The following is a 25,037-nucleotide window of genomic DNA, read 5'->3' as shown; positions in this document are numbered from 1 at the left end:
TGTGGATTAAGACAGGCAGTGCTGCCCCTTTTGATGTAAACCAGCACTCGTATCACTTTAAATGGATTACAAATCCACACCCTTTTTAATTCTGAAGCAGGTTAGCATAGATGGCTTTCTGTTTTGACACAGAGGGTGCAGCTTCCCAACCCAGCTCTGCCCTCAAAGCTTAAGAAGTTCCTGCCCTGGATTCCTCACTCCTGGGTACTGGTTCCTGGTTCTGCACTGCAGCTCCTTACACCCTCGATAAGCAGGCAGACCTACACGCCACAGTGTGAACCAGTCACAGCAGCAATCCTCCCCAATGACTCAGTTTACAGTAAAGGCTTACCAACAGCTGCAGTGTGACTGATGGCAGTGCTTCAAGAGAGTTCAAGCCCAATATAACGCTGTCAGAAAAGCATTCACCCCTTCCCCCCTACTGTGTGCATACCCTTGACCCCTTATAAGCCAGTCCAGCACATTGAACTGTGTGAAAACCAACTGAGAAAGGCGTGTAAACTCACAAGACTAGGAAGGAGAGCACTGCTTTCATCTGCAACGAGTCATTTGAATATCTCAACTGCTTTGTGAAACATCCCTCTTAGAGAGCAAGCAGAAGGAATGGGCAATTCTTAACCGACTCCTCTGCAAGAAAAAACACCCATGGAATTACATCCAGATTTTATTCACTTCTTATGCAAAATGACTTGGTAGCTCCATTAGCTTGGGGCTCCCAAGGCTGCTGTCATGTTGAAATGAAAATTTTCCAACTAGAGTTAAGTTGTTTTAAGCTAGGTATCCTTTTTAAAAGCAAACAACAAACCAAACCAAAACATTTCCTTACCTGAAAGCTCCTGACAAAAGGCAATTTAAAATAAAAGCATCTTGCAAGATCCCAATCAAAGAACCCAAACAACCAGATAACACCCTACCTGAACTCCCCACCTCCAATTCTCAAATACCTTTCATCTCTAAGTCAAATATTCTACATCACCAAATATTTGTTATCATCTCCTTGAAACACATGTGAGAGAGTCATATTATAATCACCAGTTCTCTTATTATTCAATTCTCAAAGCATTTCACTTGAAATAAATATTTACCATCTTGAAGTGGCTGATAAACTAGGTTTAAAACAAACTTGAAGACCAGAGAGCCTTCTATATGCAAAGGCTAACAATGAGGTAGAGATATAAAGCTACAGGAAAAGATATACAACTATAAAGAACTTGTTTTATTACACAGGAAAAGAATGAATCCAACTACCTGAAAGGTGGTTGTAGACAGGAAGGGGTTGGTCTCTTCTCCCAGGCAACCAGCACCAGAACAAGGGGACACAGTCTCAAGCTGTGCCAGGGGAGGTTTAGACTCGAGGTGAGGAAAAAGTTCTTCCCTGAGCGAGTCATTCGTCATTGGAATGGGCTCCCCAGGGAGGTGGTGGAGTCACCGTCCCTGGAGGTGTTCAAGGGGAGATTGGACGTGGCACTTGGTGCCATGGTCTAGTTGTGGGGTCTGTTGGGACAGGTTGGACTTGATAATTCTTGGGGTCTCTTCCAACCTTGGTTATACTGTGATACTGTGATCCTCTGCTCTGTTGCAGTTCTGCCTCCTTTAGAGAGCTGAATGGTCATTAGGATGAGACTAACAACCAGAAACAAGATAATTCTTCAGTGTATTACAAAAATCTTCACTGAATTTATTTATTTTTTTCCCCCAACTCATGCTGCTGTCATAGAATTGCTTTGGTTGGAAAAGACCCTTAAGATTGCTGAGTTCAACCATGGACCTAACACCACCATGGCCATTAAACCATGCTTTGAAGTACCATGTATACATGTTTTTTAAACACCTCTAGCTATGGTATGCCTGATCACTTGCTCAGTAAAGGAATTTTCCCTAATATCAACCTAAATCTCCTTTGGCACAATTTGAGGCCATTTCCTTTTCTTCTATCATTTCATACTAGGAAGAGATCAACTCCCTCCTCACTACAACCTCCTTTCAGGCAGCGGTAGAGAGCAATCAGGCCTCCTTTCAGCCTCTTCTTCTCAGACAAAACAATCCCAGTTCTTCCAGCTGCTCATAAGACTTGTTCTGCTGAGCCTTATCCAGCTTTGTTGTCCTTCCCTGGACACACTTCAGCAACTCAATGTCCTTCTCGTAGTGAGGGGCCTAAAACTGACCACAGTATTTAAGGTATGGCCTCACCAGTGTCTTTAGCAATGGAGATGAAATCGTGGACTAAACAGGACTTCTAAAATGTTGTTATCCACGTGCAATTCAAGCTTCATTGTTAACATAACTAAACTAACTGGTTTATCACCCTCTTACAAAACAAAAAGAGAAAAAAAAATCACATCTTCACTGTGACTTCATACTATAGGCTTAACAAAACAACTCCACTATTTTAAAGCAAAAAATTGAGGAGAGGTAAGAATCTGGTGGAATAAGTGGTAACTGAAAGATAAGTCCTGTCCTGACTGTTCTGCCAGTGACACCTGTGGCATGCCCCAGATGATAGGGAGGCATCACGATGGACTGCAAAGCAGCACCACTTCCTCCTGAGATCTCTCTGCCACAGATGCTCAGTTCTGTTGAGCTGCCTGTACTAAATTGATTAGACCTCTTCTTTTCTGCAATATATCAGAGTGCCAAGGAATATTTCACATCCTGCTCTTAAAATTCAGCAGTTAATTGGTTTAATCTGAGAGAAATTAATACCCTCAGCACTTGTACAGATGCATATTGTATTCAGAATGGTGCAGTGGCAATTCAGTGCTAAAGCTAGTTTACTGATTAGCAGCTGATATTTCTTTCAAACTCTAAACCCCCATGTGTTTATAAGCTGCCTGAAATACTGCTGTCTCAATTCCCACTAAAGCTACCTTCTCACCATTCACAGGGTTTTACCTCAGCCAATTCTCAGCACCTATCTTCCCATTACTGTGGCCATATTTCAAAAGGTAAGTGCATCTCTAAGACACAGGTTGAGCCAAATGGTGAGTGAGAGGACAGTATCTGCATATAGCGAAGACAACCATGAGCTTGCATGTGCAGGCAACATGACACAATAATTAAATGGGTCAGAGAAACGCGGTATCCAATGAACCTAAGCAGACCTAATGTACTACAAGTCAAGTCCTCTCCTTTGCAGCTTTCTGGAAAAGCATTTTACAGATGTTTGTGTTCTCTCTGCAGTCTGCAGGGGCTCCTGCACAGAAATTTCTTGAGACTGCAAGAGAACATAAATCCCTCTGTTTAAAGGTCAGTATTTCAAAGTGCTTGAAAATGGACATTTTGTTTTCAGAAGTAGTGTCAAGGGAAAACATATTGGCAGCAAAAAGAAAACTTCTAGTAGGCAGTCACATCAGGGTAATGCAATCATGACTCATGCTCCTCACCCATTTCCTGACTAGAGCTGTGCATGATCAAAAGAAAACCAGCCACGGTAATGCTGCCACTCATTAATGTTAGCTAGACTGAAAGGATTACAGACTACCAGAAAACAAACTCGTTGCACAGTATCCTATTTAAAGCCTGACACTTGGCAAACACAGTGGTGTAATACCATACTCAACCAAAGCAATTTGCCTTTGTTGCAAGGAAACAAGTTGCAACTTTTTATGACTCGTTCTCCTACCCGAACAAGCCTTCCAAACACCTTAAAACACTGTTAATCCTTGAGGTGCATAGGGAAAGGGAAACGAATATCCAGTTATTAGTTATTATCTAGAGAAAGACAAGATAGATGGCCCTTTCAAAAAGGATCACAGCAAACTCAGACTGCTATAAAACAACTACTGCCTTCCCAGAAAAGCTACAAAAGAACACGCACACATAAGCCAAAGCACAAGCTGGGCCTAAGTGGCTGTCATCTTCTAAGAAAGCCACTTACAAGAGGCAGTTTCTGTCTCAGTGTCCAATCCTGTTGGGCATCCGGTGTGGAAGATGTGCTTATTGATGCAAATTGGTGTTCATTTGTATAAAGACTTCTTCAACACTAAACAAATTTCAGATCCTTGTTGGGACCTCGGTCACGTTTAATTTGCTCCAAACTCCAAATTAATGAAAACCCCCAAAGTAATCAGGTATTTCAACAGAAACTAGGCTAGACATTTAGGTTACAGATTACAACACCCAACTGCATCTCTATGTAGCCCTCAGAGGCCAAAGAGAATCACAGAATTATTGGCACGAGCCCACTGGTAGGTTGCATCTCTGCCTTGATGTCCTGATGAATCGTGACCCCACTGAGCTAAGAATTGTAACTATTCTGGGAGTCACTGGTGGATCTCAAGAGCTGACTTAGATACAAGTTGATATAATTTTAACTGGGAAACAGTGGAAGAAACATACTATTGTAACAAAATTTTAAAGGTATAGCCTAAAATTACCACAATCATCTAGGTTGGAAAGGACTGTTAAGACCAAGTCCAAGCCAAATCTTTTTTCCCCCTCCAACATCCAGAAGCAGAGCCTTGGGCTCAAGGTTGTAAAGGGGAGCCCTTTACGAACATCAGCTAACTGCTAAACATGCCCCTCAGCACCAGACACCCTGTTCCTTATCCTGCTCCCAAAAAGGGAGGTCAAAGGAGACCAAGATCCTGAAGATGCATTAAATATATAATCCATTGTCAAAACCTCTTCCCATAGAATTAAGACCGATGAGCAGTAATGCTCAAGTCCCAGGATACTACGAACTGTCAGGTGTCTGACAGCCAAATCCAACCTCAATTTAACCTGCCTTTTTAGTAATGCCTCAGCTTACCTCTTAGAAACCTCAGATGTTTTGCCTCTCACATATATACAGAGTACTGGGGGACTGGCAGGAGGAGCAATCACTTGCAAGAGGTAAAAGTTATGTTTAGGTTTGACTAAACCAACACCAGATTAATATACTAAACCTATACTTTACCTAGGTTGCACTAATTACTTCAGAGTTGAGAGAAGCTAATTCTGAAACTGAGCACACATATACCAAGGCTGTACGCTGCACTGTGACATTTCCTCCTAGACAGTTATAACTGTACTTGATCATCAGATATCTTATTTATACAACTCTAACAGCACAAAAATGAGGTGCAGCAACCCCTTTGGACATAGATGCACCTTAAACAAGAATGAGCTGTTACCACATGCTGCAAGTCATTCATGTACCAGTTCATAGAGCTGGTATGGAAGGCAGTGGGGTGTAGGCAGAAAAATAAAAAACCCCGTAACTTGGGGACCTACTTTCCTGTACAAAGGGCATGTTTATTTACTTAATCTTTTTATAAGCAAGATAAATGTTTTCTTTTACTGAAGGTTATTTAAAGCAAATTTCTAATGGCTCTTGCAAGCTTCAGGGAGTCAGAATTCAAGTCATAGGAGGATTGATAAGTTTGCTTAGTATGCTTTACCATCCTTCAGAAATTTAAGAAAAGCTGTCACATTGTAGAGCCCTGGATAGACACCTGCAGTGCTGACAAAACCATCTGTTGAAACAGTAGTTTAAAAACCATGCAAAGACACACAAAAAATTAAAACACAACAGCTATGACAAGAAAGATCTTCACTAACTCAGAAAACAAAGCCAGTGTAAAGACTGTTGCAATCCAAGCCACAGAAGTGGCCAGGTATTCCTAATCTCTTTAGTGTAGGCAAGGGGAGCAAAAACTGAGGTCAATTTGTTCCGTCTGAAGTGCAAATCCAAACCATACCCAGAGGAAAAAAGTTTCCCATATAATACTGTAACAATGCATCAGGACTGCATTAAATTAAAGGCACAGTGTGGCACTCTATTCTCTTGTAAAGTCCATACTGTTCCTTTTAACAGAGCCTCTATAGGAACACAAGTAATACACTTTAGCTCCCAGAATTACAGAAGAGCAAATGACCAGAGACAGTGTACTCAAAAAGTCATGCACAGGAACTTCTAGAAGGAATATAGTATTACCAGACTGACATTCTTTTCCTGTGTACATGGGTGCTACCTGGATTTATCAGAAGTATGCTCCTTCTAGTGCAAAAGCAGTGTGGCAGCATACTCAGGTTCCAAGGAAGGAACCCAAGGAAATCCTTACAAGAGGAAATTGTTAAATTGTCCACCAACAGCTACAAAGATGCACATTAGGAATAGTTCAGCAACACCACTATTGCTATAGTCCTGTGCTTGTATTAAGCAATATCCTTTGGGAAAAGGGGATTTTGTAGTTTGTTTGTTTAAGCTCTTCTCTCTTTGTTCTGTGTTCAGAACACTAAATATGGGTTATGCTACAGTAATTTAAATGTATACATTCTCTTAAACAAAGATCCTACCACAGTCTTTGCTTTCAAACTCTTGCCATTCCAGAAGACCATAATCCATTCACTTCAGAGAACAAAAGTGAGAAGGCAGAGACGATTTAGTATAAGGAAGGCTTAAACAACAATGAAAAGAAAAAAGGAATCTGGACCTATCAGTAAACCAAAACTCGACAAACACAAAGCCTTATCAGCCTGCAGTAAAACAGTTAACTTCTAATAGTCACCAGGTTGCCAGGAGAGTGGCTGTTGATCAAGAAAGTTCACACCTCCCAAAGTGAGCGTTTCAGACTGTCTAAAACAAGGCAGACAGTTTCAAAGAGGGTGCTGAAAGAGGATCGCATCTTAAAGTGAAATCTCAATTCTTAAAACAAATATTGTGAATACCTGAAAAATCCATAGAGACTCTTAATCTGCCTTGCATTTTGGCTGGTAACACAGAATCACTATGGCTGGAAAAGAACTTTAAGATCAGCAAGTCCAACCATTATCTAACTCTACCAGGGCCACTACTACACTATATCCTTGAGCACCAGTATCTAGACAGCTTTCAAATACATCAATCATTTCCCCTGGTAGCCTGTTCCAGTCCTTGATAACCCAGTGACTTACTATGCAACAAGACAAATTGTGTCATGCTTCAGAACATAATTAAGCTTAATAAATAATGAAGCTCCCTTCACACCTCTCACTACTCACCTCTCTTAACAAGTAGAAGATACAGAAGAAATTATGTATTCTTCCAGAAACTGAACTATTAGTCTTGAGCATTCCAGTGAAAGACTGTCATTTACTAGACACCTGGAAACAGCCATTTGCTCCTTGGCCTAACTTTGCACTCATGCCCTCAGTTGAGTGCAACAGTTTACTAATACAATTAACATCTTGGAACACATGCTGCACTTGAAAAGCAACGAACCTTCATCCCAGGAAGTACAACAAACTCCTATTTACGATCCCACCACAACAACAAACAAACAGTAGGTATCTATGTTTGACACTACTTCAAATCCTGCCAAACCATCTCAGATCTGGAAGTTTTAAAATCTGTTTCTCCTTCGATGCCATGCAGCAGAAGGGCATGTATTTCACAGCCACTTACCATTTAGCCTGGAGAAGAGAAGGCTCAGAGGAGACCTTATTGCTCTCTACAACCACCTGAAGGGAGGTTGTAGCCAGGTGGGGGCTGATCTCTTCTCCCAGGCAACCAGCACCAGAACAAGAGGACACAGTCTCAAGCTGCACCAGGGGAGGCTTAGGCTGGATGTTAGGAAGAAGTTCTTCATAGAAAAAGTCATTGGCCATTGGAATGTGCTGCCCAGGGAGATGGTGAAGTCACCATCACTGGAGGTGTTTAGGAAGAGACTGGATGGGGTGCTTGGTGCCATGGTTTAGTTGATTAGATTGTGTTGGATGATAGGTTGGACTCGATCTCAAAGGTCTCTTCCAACCTGGTTAATTCTATTCTATTCTCAATGCAAACAGGGAAAACTCAGTGTTTTAAAGTGCAACTTTCTAATGACGGTAACTCAAATCCATGGCTGTGCAAAATCCAGCGTCAAACTTCAACTACTCAGTTTTGAAGAAAAGTACAATGAAAACTTAGCTGTGGCTTCATCTACTTTTACTCAACTGAAACTGAGGTAGTTCTCAAATTTGATGATACTCTACATTACCACTTTTTTTTTTTGGTTACCACAGTAAAAGTTGACTTTGCAACCACATTTGTACTTTCAGAATATTCATCCAAAACCCACAAACTTCGAAATTCATAAAGGCCAGCAACTAGTGACCAGCTACCTCACCAGGTGGATGAAGGAACACACTGAATCAGGGCACCTGAAAAATTATCTGGTAGCATTTCAGACAGGGATCTTTAACACACAAAGACACACAGAGCTGGTCATACTTCCACAGATACCACACACTGTCCTGTCACAGACAGAATACTCTCAGTTTCACAGATGCTTTGTTCACATGTCCACCCACCCTTCAGATGTCTTGGCAGCTTTCATTTTTAAGCTCACTTTCAGAGTTTTTTTATAAATATCAGACTTGCCATTCAAGCCAACATTTTCTATCCTTCCTCTGCAGCAATCTGTACATGTTTGTTTACTGGAAGGATTAGGAAGAAGTGGGAGAATTTCAACCAAAGTTGCTAAACTGTTTCTCTAATGAGACTAAACAAAATTATGTATTTGTACTCTCCTGCCCCACTGTAACGTACTTTACTCCTATGCACACATCAACCATCAAACTTCACAGGCTTGCTAAAATGTTCTGCCACTTCTGTTCTTTTAAATTGGGATCTGGGAATGTGGCTTTTCCTGTCACTGTGACTTATTAGGATAATTAAGGTGTTTAACCACGTAATTTTTTCAAGATTTGGTAGCTCAGTGCCTGTCAGCCAAAATCTTCACAAAGCCCCCTCTATCAAAATAACCACCCCTTCTGTTTACATCGCTCTATTTCCACAAACAACTCAGCAGGAAGGAATAACTGTCAACCGAAATTCAGAGAAAGGACCTAAGAGTTCTTTGCATAAGAACTGGGGAAGCGGAACCAGGAGATGGATTACAGTGGAAGTGGGGAAGGGATTGACCCTTATGCAGAGATGCAAGGGAGAAAGACCTATAAGCAGTCTTGGTGCAGGAAAACGGGAAGGAATTTAGCAACAGGAGTTAATTTCATGTTTAGAGCACTGATTTTGGCATTGAAGCATACTCCTTTCCTTACAGATTCTTCAGTTTTATGCAGATTATATCTTTGTATTTTCAGAGATCACTTGAGCACGCAGAAAAATGTACATTTCAATGGATACACTTTGCTTTCCAAAGGCAATGTCAAAAGCTTCCAACTTCTCTGTTGTTGCTTCATTAGCTGCTACACCTATCTCTTCCTCCTATGAGGCTATAAAAGCATATTCCAGGAAACCAACTGTTGTACCATGCCAAAAAATACCTTATTTTCAATGCATATTCATCTGCCAAAGTAGGGGCACTGTTGTGGGCTCAAGGCAAAATAGTTACTGTAACTAAAAGTGAAATTAATTCTAAGACAAAAATATTAAAGCTATCTGTAGTGTAAACAACTTGATTATTCGTAATTTTTGTTTGGAGAGGTGGATTTCATTTTTGTCCTCACAAATTCCTTTAGGAACTTCTACAGATTCCTAACTTACTTGGGCTCTTGCTATTGTAAATTTCCATCACTGAGACTAGAAATATGCATTTTTAAGAGAGACGTATGGCCCACTCTGCCATAAAACAGATGACGCTGGAGACTAAGACAGGTATTCATCGTGCATGCAGGTGCATATAGGCAAAACCAGAAAAAAAAGCACCTCTCTCCCCACTATAATCACACTATGCAAGTGGGTGGAGGGACATACAGGGACAGCAGTTGCCATACAAATTGCTGGTCTGTTCAGTCCACTACCTTGTTCAGTCTGTATGACTTACCTGTACCACTAATTATTTTGCCTATCGTTATTAAGAAACAAGTTAGAGAAGATATAATGACATTAATAATCCACCCCTTTAAGACTTTCTTCAAACTGACTAGATTCTACAATTTACTTCTAGGCAAGATGCCCAAACTGAGAAATGTATTTCTATAAATGTGCATTATTGTAGCATCAGAAGCCCTAATCACAAGCCAGGTACCTAGTACGTTAAAAATTATGCAGACACAATAGCAACAACAAAATCTCACCAAAGAGTTCAGTTACTGCATCTTTTGGGGCAGGGAATATTGTTAGCTTTGCAACAGAATTGTAACTGTTGAGCGCATCACCTCCCTTCTATTTCACTTTTCCACTCCAAGTGTTTGACTAAAGTAAAATAGAATTCTGTATGCTATATATAGAGCCTATGTGTGGATGCACTACTCCACTCTTTATCCCCACATTCCCATCTGTTTTTTTAAACATCCAAGCGAAAAAGCTCCCCAAATACACTGCACCTTACCCTCCAATGAATTGTGGTTATTCTTCCAAGGCCATCTCCTTGAAGACCACCAGCAAGCAAACTTAAATTTTATGAAGAGCAGTAATCTTTTCTGTCTGGAGCAGGAACATGCAAGCTGCAACTGACATTTGGGACAAGCAATGGAGCCATTCTTTACTGGCCCCTCTTTCACTCACCATGGAGCTCTCCTACTGTCCAAGTCTTCCCTAGATTGGGTTAACTCAAAACATTATTTGTAGGAGCTACGCATCCTTAAAAGAAGGGAAACACCTAGGACTACACAGCTAGACACCATCCTCCAGATGAATACAGACAAGTTGCACAAAAGCTAAAGTGCCTTTGCAAGGACCACAGAACTGGTGAGAAATGGTATGGCTCACCTGTACATCAAACTACACAAAAGACAGAACCAGAATCTTCTTTTTCTGTCACTCTCACTGTGGCACGTGCAGATTTGAGTATCAGAGATGCTTCAGGTTTTATTCTTTCTGGTTACAGAAATACATACTCTCAAAGAACCAATGAGACGTGTGAATGCTTCAAATGACCGACAGCTTGTAGAATTAATATTGATTAAGCTATCATTTGAAATCTGAACATTGAGAAGATTGGCCTAGGCATTCCCTGGCGAAAAATTTTAACCAAACTGAAACTATGCTTTAGCTCTTGGAAGACAATTTATCAATTAATAAAACAATAAAGATCAAAAAGTAATACTGATGATGATTGTCTAACATTAAAAGCAGTGGCAAGAGAGCCAGAACAAGATAGTGCTCCTTAATGGTGGTCTGTCACATTGAAGACAGGATATTTATGGTGTGCATCTTGATCACAGAAAAGTGGGGGGGGAAAGGCAAACCAAAGCATTTACCTTAAACTCCACCATATCTCGGACTTATCTCTGCCTGAGTTTCAGGTCTAACTTACCCAGTCTCATCAAAAGAATTACAGGCAAACTACAAAGTATGCATGAATTGTGTAACTGAGGCAAAAAGGCAATGTTAGAGGGTTTCAGAAAATACTTCAACTTTCATGAAAAACATCTATGTAAACACAGACGATTTAGGCTTTACTTATCAAGAACTGGAGATACACATAGAAGAAAGAAAGAATGGGATGTATTTCTGATTACTGTATCTTGATAAATCCAATGTAAAATGTCAGATTTAGCAAGTATTAGAATAAGAAGAGGCATTGAAAAATTGTGCTGGCATCACAAGGATTCTTTTTTTAACATTCTAAATGATTTAAGTATTGATTTTTGTAAAATTTAAAAGCTTCCTCAATGAGAAGTAGCCATGAGTGCTACCATATAAATGAAATATGTGGGGAAAAAATAAGCCAAAACTCAAGAACATAAATGTGGGGGGGAAAAAACCCAACCCATTATGTTTGTGTACAGTATCTGGTAATAATGCACCACTCAAGCACTAGAAAAAAACAAATGAACAACTGTCTGCTGCTCAGGAACTGACATAGGTATATGGCTTGAGAAAACCATCCTCTCAAAAGTCAACAAGAAACTTTACTAGAATAGAAGAAAAAGAGAAAGTGTTTATCAAAGCAACAAAATCCATCAACCTCTTTGCTGAAGACCTATGCCTCGAGTCTTGTCTATCATCTCCTTCCTGCCTCTTCTTTGCTTCATGCTGAAGACTTGAAACAATACTACTCATTCTCTTACAGGTATCAAGGTTTCTGCTTGTAAAGATCATGACAAAGTGCTCTGCTGGCCAGAGAACTAGTTTCACCACCTCTTTGAAGAAGTGCTTCATAGATGCTGACTGTGGTAGCAGCAAAGGACCTTTGATCTTCCTTGCAAAGTGGTATCACTGAGAATTCTGAACCCCATAATTAGAAATATATGTGGAGCAGTAAACTTGCAAAGTCCAAGAATACAAAGTTAGGAAATCTCAAGATTATATTCCTTGTGCAACCATTATTTGGTTTCCTCACCACCCACATTACAATATTGCTCAGCACCACCCAAAAGGACTATGACAGTGCAGGACACAGAATTTCATATGTATCCTCTTTTTGTTACTTCTCAACTTTTCACCCAACATACTGTTTGAAGCAAGAGGGCTATGAGAAGTAATGAGACCATAATGCACTTAAATAAGTATCAGCACTTTCTATGGTTATTTCCATTTTCTCCTAAAGCATAGCAGGCTTTAGGCTTTTAGGTTTACAGAACTTTAATGTTATATTGTACAGACTTTTTAAAAAGTTAACTAGAAAAAAAGAGAAAAATTTGCAGAGTAACAGTTTGACTTTATTTACTATTTTTATGATAGTGTCTAATATTCTAACGTGAAAAAACCATTTGGAATTAAGACTCCACACCTGTTTCCTTTGTTTGAGGCACACCACCAATATTCAGATACACACAAAATTCCTACAGCAAAACAGTAAGAACCAAACTTCAAGCACCTGGTATTTCAAAGCAACAGAATAAAAAACTATATTCTAAGCCCTTCATTTTAGGTCTTACCAGCAAAGCCAGGAAGAAGTATTTATTTTTAGTACGTTCTCTACAGATGACCTAAAAAAATAGTAAGTTGCCATCTAAATACACCTAAACAAGTTTGCAGACCTGACCAAGAAATCATACCTAGCTTCTTATCAGCACTTGTATCTCTATAGGTCAGTTGCTGTTTACACGTAACCACAGGAAAGTTCACTTAGCTTATTCAGAAGGAGCCCCAGCACAATAACTCACGGTATCAGTCCATTTAATTCCTTATCTAACTTTTCCCCTGTTGACCTTGTATCACACTTGGTGTGCTTTCTTCTTTTATTCACTACAAGTAAACAACATTAACACAACATTTGCATACTTAAGTTGTATGCTGTTGCCCCACACATAGTGGGGGCTGAAACCCTTAATGTGGCTCCCTGGCATTCACAGGATGCTAGTCATCAAACTTCAGAAATATTGTGCAACTTGCATAATTTCAACGGCAAGTATAACTGTATTTCAGATTATTTTTGATAAACAAAATAAAATGATCTCACATAAAAAGCTACTACAGTCATGAAGATACATTTTAGTCTGTGTATTCAACGATCTCTTTCACATTTTCAGAGCTTTAGGCATTAAAAAGTGTTACTCAAATGTAGGCTCAGCCTATAAATGGCCTGCAAATGGCTTATGTCCCGCACATTAAAAAAGGGGGGGGGGGGGGGGGGCAAAAAAACCCCACAACAAACCCACAGAAACATAAAGGAGTACACCACATTTAATAGTTCACTAGTGTCTCAAAAGAAAAATCGCATAGTTGGTTACAAAAATTATTAACTAACTGCTCTTGTGGACTTAAGTGGTGGCAGAACCATAAAACATCTGTTTCTACACCTGACTATTAATTCCATAAATGTCAGTGAAACCCTAGCAAAGGTATAAATATATCTTGTTACCCTGGCTGACTCCATCCATTTGTAATCATCTCATTTTATCCTGGCAGTGTGTTTTCTGAAGCTTTGCTGTGTCTTGATTTAACCCTTAAACTATGAGGAAGCAAGACTTCTTGACAGCCAGTTCTACCTGCTCCTGTTACACCCATCTCCCCCGTAATCATCATGCTGGATCAATATATTTGCTCAGTAAAATCATGAATGTAAATAGAAAACACTGTAAAATATTGTATGCAGTGCTTGCCTTCATGAATGTCATTCAGAAATCTTACCTATTTAAGAGAGCACTCAGAAGAGATCTCTGCTTCGGTATGAACTTTACCTGAGCTTGTACTCAGTATGTTGCACTTCAGTGTGCTGTCCTGTTTCACATAAAACCCTCCCCTGCCTAGATGGTGTTTCAAACCCTCGGTCACACCTCTACCCAGTTCTTTTTTACCACTGGCAGAGGGAGAGGCAGACAGTTTTTCCCAAGATGTCAGATCTTGACAAAATATCTCTGCCCCGATCATGACAAAAAAACAAGAGCAAAACAAAACCAACACAAAACCCCATCACTTTTTATTTATTTTGTTGTTGGGTTTTTGTTTGGTGGTGTTTTTTTCCTCCCCAAAAGTAACATTTTCAGGTGGAGGAGTGAAAGCTTGTGGTATTTTACATGACTATGAAAGGGCAAAATGGACACCAGGTGAGCTGTTTCAATGTGGGCGATGCACAGGAAGAACTGGTCAGAGGTTATAATTGAGCCCCTGGGACACAGTCTCACTACCAAGAAGCAATGGAGAACTTGATGGCAAATTCTGCATGGCAAAGGGAAGTGTTTTTAAATGCCAGCTCCCCCTCCTAGCCTAAAGTATTTCTCAAGACTTGGGCAGAGGACCAGAACTTCTTCTAAAAGAAGAAGCTTGGAAGACTATAAACCAAGGCAGCATACCTAATTACGAAAAGCCGAGAGCAAAACATGTTTTGCCAAGAACCATGGCTTTCTTTGGTTACAGTAAAGCTGATATAATTGGTTTGGAATAGCTTTAGATGCCTCTTTGAAGTCAGCGTGACATTCACCCACAGCACTCAAACAGCCACGATGCCTCAGGGAAAGAGTGTCTCTGGGCTGCCTCTTAGGTGATACCCATCTCTTTCCTCTCCAAAATCCACCCAGGCCACCTCCTGGTGATTTTGGCTGGCTTTACTGATCACAGAAGAAAGGCCAAACAACAGAGGTAGTTTCTGCAGCCTGATTTTCACTCTGTGGACGCACAAGGTACTCCTGAGAGAACCGTAACCGTGATTATCTTTAATCTAAGGAAGAGATAGGCCCCATTGTTTCCTTCCCAGATACCACTGGCTTATGCTGAGGCCAGGAAAAACGTTCCCTTCAGTACTATCCTACTGACAGAAGAACCTGCTCAGTTCCTCTCCTCTGCATGTTATAATAAAAAACAAATGTTTAAAGCAGGGAGTGCTTTGAACACAGGAGTTTTCTCATACTTTTCTGAATGCTTCTGCTGAAAGATTATTTTTAACATGCCATAGAGCTAAAGTAAATCTTAACACTAGTGCTAAAAAAGGCTGGACCCTTTCAGTACAACACACTTTAAAAATAAATCCTTGCAACCATAATCACCTGCTGATACATGCTTTTGTTTAGCCAGCTGCTGAGATGCCACATCTGTCACTTCTTGCTTCCAGAAATGAGCTTTCTTTTTCTGTACAGAAGGAGAAGATTCTGCTCCTGGAATTGTGCTGAGGATCATGATGCCTTTTTTGGTATCTCTGTCACTCCTCTAAGCATATGAACTGCAGCAGATGGATTATAAGTTTTCTGGTACTGTGTGTCTTAAGAATTGTTTAGTCTTAAGATTTTCATACCTTAAAACCTCTGATTTTTTTCCCTACACTTAGCTGAATGACGTTCCATACTCATAACCTATATCTAAGTGAAAATAATGGTTTACGCATGAGTAATATAACTCCTGGGACCTCTCCTTGCCTCCCTCCCCCAAATATTTTCTAAAGGAAAGTAAGAGATCATGATCATATTTATTACATTAAACATTTCATAATGAAATCTCTTTCTATTTTAAAAACACAGCAACAATCTCCAGTGACGCAAGTCCTAAATTAATTACTTCCTCTATTTTGGTCGCTTTTTAACTTCAGCTGAAAATACATCAAGTTTGTCGTATTAATCTACTGTTCTCATTTCTTCACCACCAATCCAATACAAACTCTTACTTGAATTCCCGACCTGAATGCTTTGTTCGACAACCAGCATCTCGCCGGAACGCTGCCTTTCCCCCGGCCCTGCCTGTGCCCAGGGTGCAGCCCCGGCCCCATGGTGCTGCAGCGGCGGCGCAGCCAAGCGCAGGGTTAATTTTAAACCCATACAGAAAGGCGCAGCAAAAAGGGACACCCCGCACACAATTCCCTCGCTGTTTCGGGCCTTCTGCCTCCAAAACTAGGCGCAAGATCAGATATGTCAAAATACGCTGGAGAAAAAATGTAAACCGATTACAGAGGCGAATTTAATCTCGGAATTTCAGTGATGTAGCAACACCTCAAGACGGTCTTAGCGATGTGATTGCTCCGGCATAAATCCCCCAGGCAGTCAAACACGAGGATTACTGGATACTGTCTCTGGTCACCCCGAAATGCCACCCCTCTTTCCCAACCTCCATCTCTGTGCACCCCCCGCCCTACACCACCTCCCCCCCCTCGTCTCCCGCCCTCATTGCCAAAGCTGGCACGGAGCGGCCCTTCCACTGCTCCGCAGGGAATCAGTCCGTCTGGCCCTTCGCCGGCCACCAGCCTCGGCCGCACAGCCCTGCGGCGACGGCGCGTCCCGCCCCGCGCCCCGCTCCGCGAGCACGCCGCCCCAGCTCCCCCGACTTACGGCGCTGCCGGCTGCTCCCCCGCCGCTTCTTCCTCCCTCCCTAGCTACCTCCCTCCCGCCGGTGCGGAGCCGGGAGGGCAGCAGGACCGCCCGTCCGGGACTCGGGGCGACCGCGGCACCTGTGAGCGCCTGTCAGTGCGCGGGCGGGCGGCGGCGGCCCATGTCCCGGGGGCGCGGCGCGGGGCCGCGGACGGCGAGCGGGAGCCGCGGGGAGGCGGCGCTGCCGGCGGAGAGGGCGGCTGCAGGGAAATCCTGGCACCGCGGAGCGCCGCCTGGGAGGCGGGCAGGAGAGGCGAGCAAAAACTACAAGAACAATAAAGGGTTCCCCTTTTTTCCCCTTTTCAGCTCATTGCGGGGGAGGGGGCCAGCCTCGCCCTCGGCAGCGTCCGGCTGAAGTCCGCGGGTAGACACTCTCTGCACCGTCCCCGGAGCACGGCCAGCTCGGAGAGGTGCTTAAAAGCTGACTGATTTTTCACCCCAACCCTCTTTCCCCTCACCTCCTCGACGCCCCATCCGCCAAGGCTGAGGCTTTCAGCTCGCTCTTCGCAGCAACGCCCGCCTCACTCATTCATTCTCTCTTTCTTCCATTATTTACTCGCTTTTAAGGCGCGCTCAGGCTCTCACGACTGAACGGTCTGCGCCGTGCAGGTAAACGGCAAATACTGCGAGAGCCGGCGAGGCGCAAGGGCGTCTCCCCCCGCCCAGCGGCGCGGCCGCGACGCGGAGGTTCTGCACGGGGTGCGGAGCACCAGCATCGCCTCCGTGGGACTCGCTGGGGCCAAGAGCACTTTAATGACAGATTTAAGGGTACCTGCTCATCTGTTTTATACAAGTGAAACTGCCTTGCCCAGAACGGGAAAGAGCTTAAAACAGCTGCTGGCAGTCCGGCAGATTACTGACTAGCAAACCCATAAATACTGAGCTGATGTTAAATTTTTTACAAGTCCCTTGGTTAATCCCGATAGAGACCCTAATATTGTTTCATTTCTCTTAGTGACATCCTCCCAGGGGTTTCTATTAGCAGGTACCTGAACTCAACACTCCACATCTGACAGTTTTACCAAAGGGTCATTTCTTAAAAGGTTAGTGTCGGCATTGCTACGCAAGCACTGCGTGTGCATTTATTGAACTTGAGTGTGGTACATACCAAGCCAAAGGTATTTTGGTAACTATTTGCATAATTGTCATCACGTGTTATCTTTTAAAATAAGTGTCAACAGTGGATGCACTGCCTATAAATGTAGGTTTAATTTAAAATATGTTTACACACCCACATCTAGGTGAGAGAATTTTCCCATTTGCCCTCTTTGCATTGTTAGCATTGGAGCAATTTAATGCTTAAAGCATTTCACCACAGGGCAGTTGTATTTTCTGTGAATACAGTGCCCAAATTCAGAGGATATTTTCATTTCACAGTGTCAACCCTGTAATATTCAGCACTCCCACAGACTGCTGGGTCCCCACATATACAGGGTGATGTCTCCAGGCAGGAAATGTCAGGTAACACAGATGTTTTACCTCAATCCTGCTATCTGAAATAAAAATCAAGCAAAAAATACTGTCCTTTTCTCATTGCTGAAATATTTTCAAGTCTATGAAAACTCTTTTAGTCATTTAGTTTGCACATATGATTTTTTTTAAAAATCCCAAGCTCTCCATGTGTCAGGTCAATAGCTGAGGGTGAAGTGGCTTTGTCTGTTGGACCAAGGGCTTCCTGCAAACAATCCTGCCCCCTGCCCAGCATCCGGCCCCCAGCTGGGAGCAGGCCGCACTGAGCAGGTGGTTGGAGGGAGCAGCCCCACCGCTGCCCAAGGAAGCAGGATGGCTCTGTGTCCCGGCCTCCAACAGTACCAAAAGCATGGCTGGAGACTCCACAGTTCCAGTAACTCTTAATTACTACTGCAGAAGCCAAAGTAAATTTGAGAGCAGCCCAGAGGCTGCTCCCAGTTTATGCAGAACAGTCATAGAAAACAGCTATTATAAAGTTTGTGTAAGCAAAAGGGAAAAAAGAGTTCTGCAATAAATCCTGGCCTTTTTTTTTTTGATACATTTCTATCCAACTTTGCAATTATTATTCAATTGTTTAGTCTCTGCAAATGCACTTCACTCTTCCTTTAATCTATGAAGTCTACTCTTGAAAGTACTTTCTCATTTAGGAACCTAATTTAAGTGGTTTAAAACCTTTTGAAAGGGACACTTCAGGGATGACATTGCTCATACTTCTTTTTAGTTCAGAAAGGACGTGTGCAGGCATGCATGTGTATAGCTCCACATGCTGAAGCTGAAGAAAATCCACACTACTATTTCTGAGGACAAAACACGCAGACACAGAGATTCATTTGCTGTAATAACATGCTGGCAACAATTTACAGTTACACACACACACGAGCTTGTCCCTGTCATGTCACACATCCCAGTCTGTGAGTATTTTCCTTGGTTCTTTTCAGAGTTGAGTTCCAAACCTCCATGTGACACTACACTGTGCCACAGTCGGTTTAACTTAAATTTCTCTCTTGTGATTTTCCACATTGTGGCCTCCTGTGCCTCACATCTGCAGCACCTGTTCTAGCTTTTCCTCTTCAGTTTTTCCTTGTCTTTATCCCTTCTGAGAATCATACCTGTTTTCACTGTAATGAGATGACCTGCTTTCCTTTAACCTTAAAAGTCTATTGGCCCAAAGCTACAGCCATGCTATTTCTGCTGTTCTTATATCATTGCTCTTACTTGTTCCAATCCCATGTTAGTCATCCCAAGGTTGTCAAAGGCAGTCTGCATTTCCCAATACAAGGAGCGCATTTACTCTACACTGCACCCAAGTGTACTGTCATAGGCCACAACGGTACTGGTTTGTTCTTCTATGAAGAAGCAACAGACATATCAACAAAAGAAGTATTGTATACACATAAATAAAATTAGTGTTTTGAGACAGTAATGGTTTAGAGAAAAGTTTCAGTTTCCTTGCAGAAAAAAAATGCCAAACCCTCCTTTAGCTTAGCAGGACGCCCTGGAAGACGAGCATAGGGGCCAGAGGCAGTACCAAGGTTCCTAGGAGAACCTCAGTTTTTAGTGGTTAAAATATTAGCATTATTACTGACATGCAGAATTTGAATTGATCACCAGGAAGAAGCGATGCGATCCTCTGCTGCTTGGCCTCTTTCTGCCCCAGAGTTATGCTGTCTCTCCTGTCATTTCAAACCTCTCTCATTAGAAAGTAAAACGGAAGTTTAAATCATGGTCTTAAGATTCCTAAATGGCAGGCATACCTGGATACTTAACTACTTGATTACTTGCATTGCTGTGATATCTCGAGAATGTAAGTGTCTGTTTAAGTGCTTTGCTGAGTCAGGATGATATCTCTTCATCATCATATTGGTTTTATTTATATATGCCAAACTCAAGTTCACGGTGCTTTTGCTTTTTTTTTTTCCCAGCTGGAGCTAGATCATGAGTTTAGTGAGGATTGTTAAGCAGTCTGTTATGCTTTGAAATGGCCTGTTTAAGGGCTCTACTTTCACAAAGGTTTTATGATCCTTAAAATACACATGATTAACATAATCTCTGGAAGCTAAGAAGTTAAACTGTTTCATGTAAACACTTTCCATACTACTACCATAAACAAGAAAATGCTACTAGAACATTTTTCAAAAACTATCCAAATCTATTTTCCAGTGTTCCTGAAGACTGCATTCTAAAATATATTGCTAAATAGTGTTTAGCAATACTATATAGGCATAGTCTAAATATTTGTCTTTATATATATATATATATGTATGTATGTGTGTGTGTAATTCCTGTGAGTTAGAATCATAGAATCAGTAAGGTTGGAAGAGACCTCATCAAGTCCAACCTGTCACCCAACACCTCGTGACTACTAAACCATGGCACCAAGTGCCATGTCAAATCCCCTCTTGAACATCTCCAGGGATGGTGACTCCACCACCTCCCTGGGCAGCCCATTCCAATGGCTAACAGCTCTCTCTGTGAAGAGATTCCTCCTCACCTTCAGCCTAAACTTCCCCTGGTGCAGCTTGAGACTGCATCCTCTTGTTCTGGTGCTGGTTGCCTGAGAGAAGAGACCAACCCCTACCTGGCTACAACCCCCCTTCAGGTAGTTGTAGACAGCAATAAGGTCTCCCCTGAGCCTCCTCTTCTGCAGGCTAAACTATCCCAGCTCCCTCAGCCTCTCCTCGTAGGGCTTGTGCTCAAGACCTCTCACCAGCCTCAATGCACACATATCCAAACACATAACATTTCTGATAAGAGCAACAGAACTGTAGGATCAGAAGGGACTTTGAGGTCATCTCCTCTATGTTGTGCCCTGATACAGGATCAAGCACCTAACTTTTAACACCTTCCAAAATCTCTGGACCCCACCATGCTCTTTTCCAGAGGAGATGCAGTCCCTTTAGAGTTCCCTGAGATGAGCTGCTACATAGCACATACAAACTAGTCTCCTCAGACACTGTTCGCTGTACCTCCCAGGTCGCTGTGGCACTGTGGGTAAGTTGGGTAACCACACACCTAAACTATTCATACCTGTGTTTATTTACCCTCTGTTCCCAAAATTACATGCTGATGGAAATTCCATAATGTCCTGAGGTAGCTCCATAGTTTTGTCTTTTCACTATCTGTATTTTCTTTCCATTTTCCCAACTCTTTGCTCCAAATAAGTCTGCTTTATCCTCTAACTGAGCCCAGAGAACAGTGAGACCATCTTCTTTATATCAATCCTATTTGGTAGGCTGTTATTTTTCCCAACCTTATAGTTTTTCTGCACTGTTTTCTCTTTCCAAGTTGAAACAATGATCAGGGCTACATAATACAGCTTCTTTTCATGGAAATTATTATGCGGTGTTGGAAAGAAAGAACATGATCTGACTGAGGGAAAAATCTTCTGCAACTTGTTTGCCACAGATTATTTCTGTAACTGTCACTTTGGGAATTTCTATAAATAAAATCACTATCACTCTTCTGAGAAGTGAGTATTTACTACCATTTTTCAAACAATGAGAAAAATACAGATCTGTTTCTCATCTAAATTCTTTATATATTTGAAATCACTCAGAGAAGAAAGTCCAAAGAAATGTGGTTAGGTTTGATGAAAAGAAGCCTCCCAGTGGGGTATTTAACAGAATACCTAGAAAAAAAGTGTTGAAAGACTTGTAATATTTGGAACCCATTTTTTCAACTCTTGTTGCTTGACCTCTGAGCTCCAGAGGACCTTACTTGGCTTTAACTCATTATCCTTCATGGTGATAACACTTCGGACCCCAGGGAGAAAAGAAGGACTAATTGACCCACAGTTTGAGCAAGGCTTTCTCCTGACCTTGTGCATATTAATGATGAATGTTTGACTTTCAACTTTTTTTTTGGTATTCAAACACTGCAGAACATTGGCTTTCCTAGTCTTCTTTCTCTTACTGCATTATTAAATGCCAAGTGGAAGCACGTGTGCATGGGGCAGCAACCTTTCCCTCTGTGCTGTCTTCCCAGGCTGCCCAGTACTGCCTGGGGGAGTGCAGGGGTGAAGTGATGATTCAGCTGGTGGAAGGAGATGGTAGTTCACAATTTTGCCAAAGGGCATTTCCTTTATTTTGTCATCTTTCCTCTCTGGGTCCCCTAAATGCCACAGCTTTTGGTGGGAGAGGATGCAAATAAGTCTGTGGAGCCAGATGAATGCCACCATCTATAAGCAGCAGCAGCTTTAAATGAATTTTTCATTAGAGAACATTAATGGTTCTTTTAAGCTTAGAGGGGAAAAGTAAAGCAAAAGTCACTTTAAAGGGCTATCGCAGTAGCTTGTATAAATGTTATAAATGGATATGGCATGGAACAAATAATACTTTTAGCAAAAATTGCTCACTTTATAAAGAAAAAGAAGAGTGAAAGAACAATGAGAGCTCGTCAAAATATTGTCTTGTTTAATGTGAAAATTTGTGCATCGCAATCGGCATTTAGGGACTTAGTTCTGAAACTGATGAGTACTCTTCCATTAACTACTGTGGGAGTTGAGAGCACCTGGCATCTTGAGGAGTCAGGCTCTTCAGCAGTTTTAATTTAATCTGACAATAACGCTGAATAAAAATATTCTTGGGGATAGCCCACAATTATATAGCATGAGCTCATTTCTTCATTATAAAATGTGCGCTGAAACCATTCATATCTGCCAGCCAATATTACAACAGGCAATTCCAGTTTTTCATTCCATGGGAAAAGCACTAGCAAGATTTAATGAGTTTCAAAAATAGCTGCCACATCAGAAAATTGTAATTGTGCTTGTTTTCCAATGTGAATACCTGCTCAGCAGACATCACTTAAACAATGTCATCCAAATAGACCGGGGCATGTAAAATAGCTACCCCTATTTGTCAGCTGCACACTCATTGTTTTCAGTCAGAGCCTGCAGAGCTGCTTCAGCTGTACATTCCTGGGAAGTGAATAATATCAGTTGAGATTACACTACAGTACCACATCTATTACAAGCACATTATAAAGATTGAATATAACCTAATTAGGAAACACTGAAGTCGACTGAGTGTGGATGTGGGCTGCTAAAGAGTCATTTTACATGACCCTCACTTACTGAAAATGAGAGTTCACAGAGGATAAAGCAAAGGTAACTGTAGGTTTCAGTCCTGAGTCCAGATATCCCATACACATCTCACATTCCTCATAGCTCTGCTACTGGGGCAAACAATTGCTCTCCAAGTTTCACTTCCATGAAACTCTTTTGTAAACATTTTGCAAATTGAGCAGGACAAACCAAATTCTTATTTTTGATGCAGATGAGAATTAGAGCTCTAGTCTGAATTGTAGTGCTAGAAGCAAGAGGTTGCAGAGAGAGGCAGCCTGTTTCTTGTAGAAAGCAGTTTTTCTGCATACCCTCATAGAAGGTTGTGTTTCCCCAACAACTGCCTGCTACAGAGACACTTCCCACCATCACACGAGTTTAGCAAGACAGACATCTCCTTTAGGTGCTTGCACATTCCCTCAGTTAGGTGTTAATGAAGCAGCAAATGACTGCAGATACCTGTAGAGCACAGTGACTTACCTAGATGATGGGACAATTACAGCTGTAGTGTAGCTACATTTTTCCTTCATTTTTAGATTTGGATGGGACATGTTTGGAGGACCAGAAGATCTTCTGTAGTCTTCTTTTTACAGGTTCTTTAAGGGCACATCTTCACTGGACAGGTGAAGAGGCAAGCTCTTTCAACAGCTTCCTCTTGCAGATTCTGGCTCTTCCGACATCTGGGGCTGTTTGATTACTTTCTGCCTCTAGCCCTACCACAACATCACTGATCAGCATTATGGGATTTAGTAGTCAAAAAATCTGAATCAGGTGCCCCTGGGTTTGCATGTTGTTAGAGAGAAATTATGCTGGCTAACAAGAAGTCACTGACAAAATGCTTTCAAACATGTCTCATGTCTTGCATTTACCTCCTGGTTCCAAAAAGAAAGTTGCATTAATGCCAACAGCTGGAATAGATCAGTGCTCCAAGTTGGACTGATGCCTTACCGCTGACTGGAATAAAGGTTGCAGAGGGAAAACTTCAGTATGCCAAGCTGAAAGTAGTGTACTATGTTTATGTGAAAAAGTCTCATCTGTACAGGTACTCACAATGGACAGACCAGTTTTCCCACAGCACACCACAGAACGGTGTGGCTGAACATGCAGTTAAAACCAGTAAACATAATCTCAGACACCACAGAATGTCCCATAACTGAATGCAGTACCAGAATACGCACACTTCAGCATAACTCTGCTGTTCACATGCTTAGAGCTGAGCTGAAGTCAACAATTACCCATTCTCTTTGCCATGAATATATTTTTGAGAATCTATTCCCATCAGGAAACAAAGGAATGATGCATCCTTTCCTGTGCTACTCTTTGCACATTCAGTGCTATGAATTGATTCTCAGCTGATTTTACTGTAATTCAAGAATAACTATTAAGATCAAGGGCATGACACTGGTGTGAAATGACATGAAGATGTAAAAGATAAGTGTATAAAGAAATGTACTTCATAAAGACACGTCTTTACTGTGTGTTTACTATGGTGTGCATTTCTGCATCTCCTGATGTTACCTTAGGTGGGCAGCTCCTCTCCTGTGCCTTGTAGATTGGGAACATGTCTGCCTCTACCATATACTCCATAATCACCAGATAGTTATTCCTTCTCACGAATGTGAATAGCTATGTCTATCCTCTGCATCATAATCAACAAAACCTGCATTGAAAATGCAAAATAAAATGACCAATAGGTAAGGTAGTCCACAGTCCCACAAACATTCTCTAGTTTACATCTTACACAAGTCACTTGACATCACCAAAACCCCCAAGACTATAGAGGTCTGCTGCTTGATGTCCCTATAGCAGTTAAGCAAGTTGCTATCTTACTTTTGAAGCCCTAGTTTTGAACCTGTTGTCTGTGGGCCCATGGTATCCACTTCTGAGGGCCTTATGAAAGGCAAACAAGAAAAGAATGCTCACT

The 25,037-nt window shown here is 41.7% G+C and overlaps 1 protein-coding gene across 2 annotated transcripts in view; it reads right to left on the bottom strand.

Moving 5' to 3' along the window:
* The window catches only part of CDC42EP3 (CDC42 effector protein 3), a 30,029-nt gene extending 12,861 nt beyond the window's left edge, over window positions 1-17,168 (bottom strand). The window contains exon 1 of one of the 2 annotated variants that reach the window (XM_054162361.1): window positions 17,040-17,168. The gene's annotated coding sequence lies outside the window, so the exon portion shown is untranslated. Of the gene's footprint in view, window positions 1-16,542; window positions 16,752-17,039 lie in introns of those variants that run through there. The other variant, XM_054162360.1, reaches the window with a different exon arrangement.
* Window positions 17,169-25,037: the final 7,869 nt, after the last annotated feature.

This window comes from Dryobates pubescens, chromosome 6 (genome assembly GCF_014839835.1).
Source record: "Dryobates pubescens isolate bDryPub1 chromosome 6, bDryPub1.pri, whole genome shotgun sequence".
In the NCBI taxonomy this organism is placed as follows: domain Eukaryota; kingdom Metazoa; phylum Chordata; class Aves; order Piciformes; family Picidae; genus Dryobates; species Dryobates pubescens.
Note: the sequence above shows the minus strand (reverse complement) of the source record. Positions and strands in the feature narration are given on the sequence as shown.